The sequence below is a fragment of the Triticum aestivum genome, chromosome 3B (genome assembly GCF_018294505.1).
Source record: "Triticum aestivum cultivar Chinese Spring chromosome 3B, IWGSC CS RefSeq v2.1, whole genome shotgun sequence".
NCBI lineage: Eukaryota > Viridiplantae > Streptophyta > Magnoliopsida > Poales > Poaceae > Triticum > Triticum aestivum.
The window spans coordinates 791,922,977-791,931,512 of record NC_057801.1 but is presented as its reverse complement, the minus strand read 5'-3'; positions in this window follow the sequence as shown (position 1 = coordinate 791,931,512).

Here is an 8,536-nt window from a genome sequence, read left to right as displayed (position 1 = left end):
TGTTTCTTATTTAAGCTAGTAGTGCTGGTGGTGATTAGATAGCTAGTTAATTATTATATCATTTAATGAAAGAAACCGCAGATTAGTTTCAGTTGGATGAATCCTACCTAAGTGATCAAGTATATGTCATATCCGTATATATTATAGTTGATCAAGTATAATATGGATATGGCATATATATACTCTAGCTAGCTAGCTATAGAGATATCCAATAATGCATCCAGTCAAAACTAATCCGCGGTACTTTCACCTAATGATTTAACAACTCATTATAATGTAAAACAATCACTAAATTAAATTGAAAACACAAAATTAAAGAAAAATTAAAAAAACACCCAAACATTTACCAACCGGTACTAATGCCCTCCACGCAAACGGGCCTGGCTCGTGCCACGTGGTGGCACTTTAGCGCCGGTTCGTGACGAACCGGTACTAAAGGGAGGGGACCTTTAATCCCCACTCTTTAGTGCCGGTTGGAGAACCGGCACTAAAGCCCGCCACAAACCGGCACTAAAGGCCTGTTCTGTACTAGTGTGTAATCTGAAATTATAAAAACAGCAAGGTAGCAAGCAATAAAAGTGAGCGTAAACGGTATTGCAATGATAGGAAACAAGGCCTAGGGTTCATACTTTCACTAGTGCAAGTTCTTTCAACAATAATAACATAGATAGACCATATAACAATCCCTCAATATGCAACAAAGAGTCACTCCAAAGCAAATAATAGCGGAGAACAAATGTAGAGATTATGGTAGGGTATGAAACCACCTCAAAGTTATTCTTTCGGATCAATCTATAAAAGAGTTCGTACTAGAATAACACCTTAAGACACAAATCAACCAAAACCATAATGTCACCTAGATACTCCATTTTCACCTCAAGTATCCATGGGCATGATTATACGATATGCATCACACAATCTCAGATTCATCCAACCAACATAAAACTACTTCAAAGAGTGCCCCAAAGCTACTACCGGAGAGTCAAGAACATGTGCCAACCCCTATGCATAGGTTCCCAATGTCACGAAACCCGCAAGTTGATCACCAAGACATACATCAAGTGTTCTCATAAAAGACTCAATCCGATAAGATAACTTAAAAGGGGAAAATCAATTCATCACAAGAGAGTAGAGGGGGAGAAACATCATAAGATCCAACTACAATAGCAAAGCTCGGGATACATCAAGATCATGCCATAGAGGGAACACGAGAGAGAGAGATCAAACACATAGCTACTGGTACATACCCTCAGCCCCGAGGGTGAACTACTCCCTCCTCGTCATGGATAGCGCCGGGATGATGAAGATTACCACCGGTGAAGGATCCCCACTCTAGCAGGGTGCCGGGACGGGCTCCCGAGAGGTTTTTGGTGGCTACAGAGGCTTGCGGCGGCGGAACTCCCGATCTATCTTCTGTTCTGGAAGTTTTATGATACGTAGGTATATATGTGTGCAAGGGGTACGTCGGTGGAGCTACGGGGGCCCCACGAGGCAGGGGGCGCCCCCCCACCCTCGTGAGCACCTCCCGTATCTTCCGACGTGGGGTCCAAGTCCATCAGGTGGGTTTCCTTCCAAAAATAACTTCTCCAGTTGATTTCGTTCCATTTTTACTCCCTTTGATATCCCTTTTCTTCAAAACACTGAAATAGGCATAAAACAGCAAATCTGGGCTGGGCCTCCGGTTAATAGGTTAGTCCCAAAAATAATATAAAAGTGGATAATAAAGCCCAATATTGCCTAAAACAGTAGATAAAGTAGCATGGAGCAATCAAAAATTATAGATACGTTGGAGACGTATCACGTACCAGACCAACGAGCCTTTTATTTTGGAAAATCAAGCAACATAGATAATTTTCTTGGAAGACACATTTGCACGTAGTGATGACTAGAGAGTATTGCAAAGGTTTGAGCAGAGGAATTCGTTTAATGAAGTTGCACAAAAAGATGATGCTTACAATGCTCCTTATGTACAAGATAACATAGATGTTCCTAATATCTTTGAGAACCATCACGTCAATGACGCAGGCGAAAAGATTGCCTGTCATGCTGTGGACATACAAGAGTTGATCAAGAAGAAGCCAATGTTCGAGAACATTGAGGATGAAGAAGAAGATGACACCGTGGGGAATTACGATTCAAACTGATACACATGGCGAAGATGTTGATGCTGCTACTGCGGATGATGATTAGATTGCTTTTGTCGTGTTTTCCTACCAGAAGACATTTTTTTATCTACTATGTGAACTGTGTTTGCTATGACAACTGAAACCTGATGAACGTGTTGTTTAGTATTTTGTTGTGAGAACATCACTTGTTAGGTATGTTGATTTGTGTTTGGTGATTGTATGACAACTAAAATATGATGACATTGTTGTTTAGTTGTACTCATATTTGGCTATGAAACTTGAATTTGATGACATAGTTTATTGTTGGACTGCAATTTTCTCGACGTCTTCGAATGGGAACAAAGCTGACCCAACAGGGCCTCTGCTAATTCGTTTATTTATTACCAAAAGGGCCTCTGCTATTTATTTATTTATGAGCAAAATGGGATATACCCCCTGATTTCCGTTAATAGAAATCATTAGATGTTCACAACACTACGCCCAGCCTGCTACACAGGTTTCATTCATTACTAGTTTCAGCAAAGTGCTCATGTCATAGCCACTAAATACATCACGAGTGCTACATACACTGCAAATAAAGAGACAATCATCCTACAAAGCACATCTATTTGGCCCATTATCTTCACAAGCTCTTTCATCTCCTCATTGTTGTCAAGGCCGTTTAGCAGTTGTTGCTTGGCCATGATCAGAGGAACTGCATCTTTAGCCTTCTGCTTTGCATCTTCCTCTTCTATCGTTCCTTCAGTTACTTGTCCAACACCCCAACCTGCTGGTATTGGGATTCCTCGACTAACCAAATAATCAGCGTAGTTGCATTCCCCCACATCAGCAACTTCCTAGAAATACAAATAACACGAATCTTCCCTTTTCTGCACGAATCAAATGGGAAGATCATCAACCAAACTATTAAAAAAAATCAGCAACTGAAAGCAACAGAACAACACTTAAACATATTATTACCCCATGATTCGGGCATTTGTAGAAGACTCGGCCAGGGTTGAGGATTGTGGTTGAGACGTGACGGATGACTCTGCTTGATTTGCAGCAATGGCACCACACCAACGGCAGCGGGTTGTGATGAGCAACCAGCTGCGGTGCGTGTGCCAGCGGGGTGTGATGAGACCCACAGGCGATGGTACGGGTGGAGACTTGGCACATATCTGGTTGTTGCCTGCTGAAGAGCAGGTGGACGAGCAGCCAGCGGACTTGGTTGCTGCAGCCAGAGCTTCTGATGCTAGGCAGAGTAAGTAGAGAAGAGGAGAAGCGAATGTTGGATATGTCAGTTCCATTACTTGCAGAGTAGCATAGCACCATACATAGTCATAGTCTAGGTTTGGATTCGAACCAGCTACAGGAGCATGTCTCTCTTTTTTCTAAAACTCCGCAACGTCTCTTTACTGGTACACTAGCTTGTTCTGTACGCCTTCTCAAGTCTTTGATTTTCTTTTCTTTTTTTGCAAGGAAGGAAGGAGGACAAAATTAAGAGTTCCTGGAACTTGAGCCCAAGACCTCTCGGTTGAAAACCCAGGGTGCTAGTCACTTATGTGGCGAATGTTCCCTGGGAGGAGGACGGCAGACGAGCGCATTTTCCTCGCAGTTTTAGTTGCGACACAAGATCGAACGGTCGCAGTTTTGGGAATGTTATCAGGGAACAAGCCCATTTTTTCTTTTCTTCCTATATATAAAAAAGTATGCTACTTGGTGTCGGCTTAGTCAACAAACGATTGTGCCAACCTTGACCGTTGGATTGACATTCAACGTCTGTCGTGTTTCTTCAGTCCCTTCTTCCTCCAGCCGCCAAAGCCAAACCAGCACCGCCGGGACCGCCTGCTCTCGCCTCCCACGGCTGGCTGTGCTGCCGCGCACGCATCGTGGCCACATCGCACCCTAAAACTCTGCGCATCTTCCCCAGCTCCTGTTTGTTCCCGTCCGAGGCCTCACCATTGTTCTCCACCTTGGTTCGCTCGTCGCGGCACCGCCCTCTAGTGTTCTCAACATGGTCAAGAACCAAGAGGAATAAGGAGATGACTGTACATGATGAGGATGACAATAGGGACCCAGCAACGCGTGCAGTAATTTTGTTTTTCGGGACGGAGAAGGGTATCAACTGGGTTGTGCGGGAGTTGTGGCCCGTATAGCCCAGGCTTTTATTTCATATGTTTAGCACATGACCAACCCAGTTTCTTTTTTTCCTTTCTGAAAATGGCTAGCCAGCTATTTTGTTTTTTGCAGAATAACCAACGTAGGCCTTCTTGCTTTTCTACGCCTTGCTGGGCCGAAAATCTTTCAAGACGAGGAGGGATGCATTTTCCCCAGAAAATGGGGTATAAGTAATAAGAAATGGGCTATAAGTAATAATAAATGGGCTATAAAATGAAAAAAATACAACAAACAGACAATTACTTCCAAAATACATTTTTCTTTCGGATTTTGATATTTTAAATTTCATTGTTTTTGTGCGGCTAAAATTTCATTGAATTTATATTAAGGTATATTTAGTTTTAAAATTAATTTGAATCTGGCTAGAAATTTCGGGCTGTATGTTGTTTGGGACAAATTTGGAGGCTGACTTGTGGGCCTACTAGGTTGACGTGTACGAAAGGCTTTGTCAACTTAGTCCACAAACGATTCTAGCAGCGGTGACCGTTGGATGTTAATCCAACGGCCGTGCTGCTTCTTCAATATTTGATCTTCTTGCTCGAGCCGCCCAAACCAGCGCCGGTGGGACTGCCTGCTCCCGCCTCTCGTGGTCGGCTGCGCTACCGCACAGGCCGCACCGCCCCACCCTACTCCATTGCTGGCCAGGCCATTCCTCTACTCACCCACACCTCCTATTATTTTTCGGTGACGGCAGCCGGACCAGTAAACCCTCGTACTCCCCACCACGTGGGAAACCACTGCCGAGTCTTTCCCGGCTCTGTGTCGTTCCCTTACTAGGCCTCGCCGTCGTCCACCGCCATGGTGCTCTCGGCGCGGCCTGGTCACGAGGTCAACAAACGACATCCATCGGACATGGATTGTATGTGGAGAGGCTGACAGCTGGGTCCACGGACGCACACATGGAAATGCATCCTTATTACATGCAAAATAATGATTCCTCCACTTGACATCTGGGACCCACCGGAAGGGCCTTTGTATTTCACGAAAAAAACATACCCCTCACTGACAGGTCGGACCCACCAGCTATATCTTCGCACGCAAGGAAGTGCCACCTTATTACGCACAAAAAAATGAATACTCCCCCTGCTAGCTGGAACCCAGCATAGTGGGAGGCTGACTTGTGGGCCTACTAATTTGATGGGGACGGAGGGCTTTGTCAACTTAGTCAATATGAATGATTCTAGCTCAGTTAACTTACGATGTTCATCCAACGGCCGTAGTTCTTCTTCAACCTCTGATTTTCTTGCTCCAGCCGCCCAAACCAGCGCCGGTCGTGCCGCGTGCTCCTGCCTCCCGTGGCCGGCTGTGATGCCGTGGAGGCCTCACCGCCCCCTACTACTCCCATCGCTGGCTAGGCCATCCCTCTAATCACCCACACCCCCTATTATTCTGCGGCGACGACAGCCTCACACCGCAGCCGAACCAATGAACCCTCGTACTCCTCTCCAAGTGGGCATACACTGTCGCGTCTTCCCTGGCTCCGCATCATCCCTTCCTAGGCCTTGCCGTCGTCCACCGCCTTGGTGCTCTCGGCGCGGCGTGGTCAACGACCGACTTCCATCGGAAGAGTACTGTACGTGGTGAGGCTGACAACGGGTCCACTGCCACAGCAAGGAAGTGCCTCCTTATTACATGAAAAATAATGATTCCTCCAGCTGACAGCAGGGACCCACTAGACGGGCCACCGTATTTTGCAAAAAAAAACGTTTCCCTCCTGACTGCTGGGACCTACCAGCTACATCTTCACACGCAAGGAAGTGCATCCATATTACGGGCAAAAAAATGATTCGCCCCTTGACTGCTGGGACCCACCAGCTACATCTTCGCACACAAGGAGGTGCCTGACAGTCGGGACCCACCTGGTCGAAGCGTATGTAGTGTTGTCATTCTAGTTGTGAACGTGTACGTAGTAGATGTAGAGGCGTGCACGTGTTGTAGTAGAGGCGCACACGTAGCATATACATGTTTGTACAGCGGCTAGGGTGCAAGAAAGAAAATATGGGCACGTACGTACATACGGGCGGGGTCTCGAACGCCTACTCACACATACGTACGGCTAGGGCTTGTGTACATGGCTGGGTCGGAATGGAGAAACTACGTCGTCATTGTGTTCATGGGGAGGCAACAGAATGCGTCGTGTTCATCGGGAGGCAACCGAACGCGTGGGAGCCAACCAGCTTGGACGGTATAGCTGATGGAAACGAGGCCTGGCGTACCATGGAATGGAGGAAACGGCCTTGTGTTCGACCGACCACCATCAAAACGGGATCCTGTTCATCAGAAGGGGTCTGGCGTACCACAAAACGGAGAAAATGGACTTCTGTTGGACCTCCTACGGTCGAAACAGGGTCCTGTTGATCGGGAGGGGTGTGGCGTACCGCAAAACTGAGGAAACGGACTTGTGTTGGAGCGCTACGGTCGAAACAGGGGTGCTGTTCATCGGGAGGGGTGTGGCATACCGCAAAACGGGACTCCACGGGATACTGTTCATCTCCACGTCGACCTCCTCCAGCCTCCACGGGCTACTGTTCATCCACCATCGACCTCCTCCAGCCTCCACCTGCGACTAATCATCCATGGGCTCCTGTTCATCCAGCCTCCACCGCACGCTCCTCCACCGGCTACTGTTCAACCAGCCCTCTCCACGGGGTCCCGTTCAACCACCCCTCCACGGCCTACTATTCATCCAGCCCTCCATCGGCGACTTTTCAACCAGCCCTCCACCGGGTCATCCTATTCATCCAACACTCCAAGGGGTCTTGTTCATCCACCCCCAACCGGCTCGATTGGGGTCATGTTCATCCAGAGGAAACACCACGGGGTCCTGTTCATCCACCCCCACCAGGAACTGTTCATCCAACTCCCCTGAGGGAGTCCTGGATTAGGGGGTATCCGGACAGCCGGACTATATACTTTGGCCGGACTGTTGGACTATGAAGATACAAGATTCAAGACTTCGTCCCGTGTCCGGATGGGACTCTCCTTTGCGTGGAAGGCAAGCTTGGCGATTCGGATGTTAGACCTCCTTCTTTGTAACCGACTCTGTGTAACCCTAGCCTCCTCCGGTGTCTATATAAACCGGAGGGTTTAGTCCGTAGGACAAGAACAATCATAATCATAGGCTAGCTCCTAGGGTTTAGCCTCTATGATCTCGTGGTAGATCAACTCTTGTAATACTCATATCATCAAGATCAATCAAGCAGGAAGTAGGGTATTACCTCCATCGAGAGGGCCCGAACCTGGGTAAAACATTGTGTCCCCTGCCTCCTATTACCATTAGCCTTAGACGCACAGTTTGGGACCCCCTACCCGAGATTCGCCGGTTTTGACACCGACATTGGTGCTTTCATTGAGAGGTCCACTGTGTCGTCGCTATAAGGCTCGATGGCTCCTCCAATCATCAACAACACGGTCCAGGGTGAAACTTTTCTCGTCGGACAGATCTTCGTGTTTGGTGGCTTCACACTGCGGGCCAATTCGCTTGGCCACCTGGAGCAGACTGACAGCTATGCCCCTGGCCATCAGGTCAGGTTTGGAAACTTGAATTACACAGCCGACATCCGCGGAGACTTGATCTTCGACGAATTCGGGCCTGCGTCAGGAGCGCCGAACGGTCACGGCGGACATGACTTGGATCTGTCTTCGGACAGTATTCGGGATATCGCACCTGCAACAGCCCCAGACCTAAATCCGAGGCAAAGCGCATCGCCCGAGGATCGGTGGATGGACCCCGCCATGGAGGCCGCACGCTCATCGGCATTGGGGCCAAACACAGACTCCACCTCTAAGGAAATCTGTGTCGTCGGACCCCCATACTTGTTTTCGGCTGTAGGTCCCGGACCGCGCGCATCCTTGCTCATCGAAGCTGATTGGGCACCAATCATGGAGTTCACCGCTGCGGATATCTTTCAGCACCCACCCTTTGGTGACGTGCTGAACTCTTTAAGGTCTCTCTCTTTGTCAGAGGACTCTAGGCCGAACTATGTCCGGCTCGAGGGGGATTCGGATGGCGAAGATAATCGACGCCCACCCACCACCCACTTAATAACCTCTATCGATGACCTAACAGACATGCTTGACTTCGACTCCGACGACATCGACGGTGTGGATGTTGGTGCAGGGGACGATTTGGAACCACCGCCCACGGGGCGCTGGACTGCCACCTCATCATACGATATATACATGGTGGACACGCCTAAGGAGGACAACGACAACAAAAAGGACACAACGGAGGATAAACCCCCCGGACA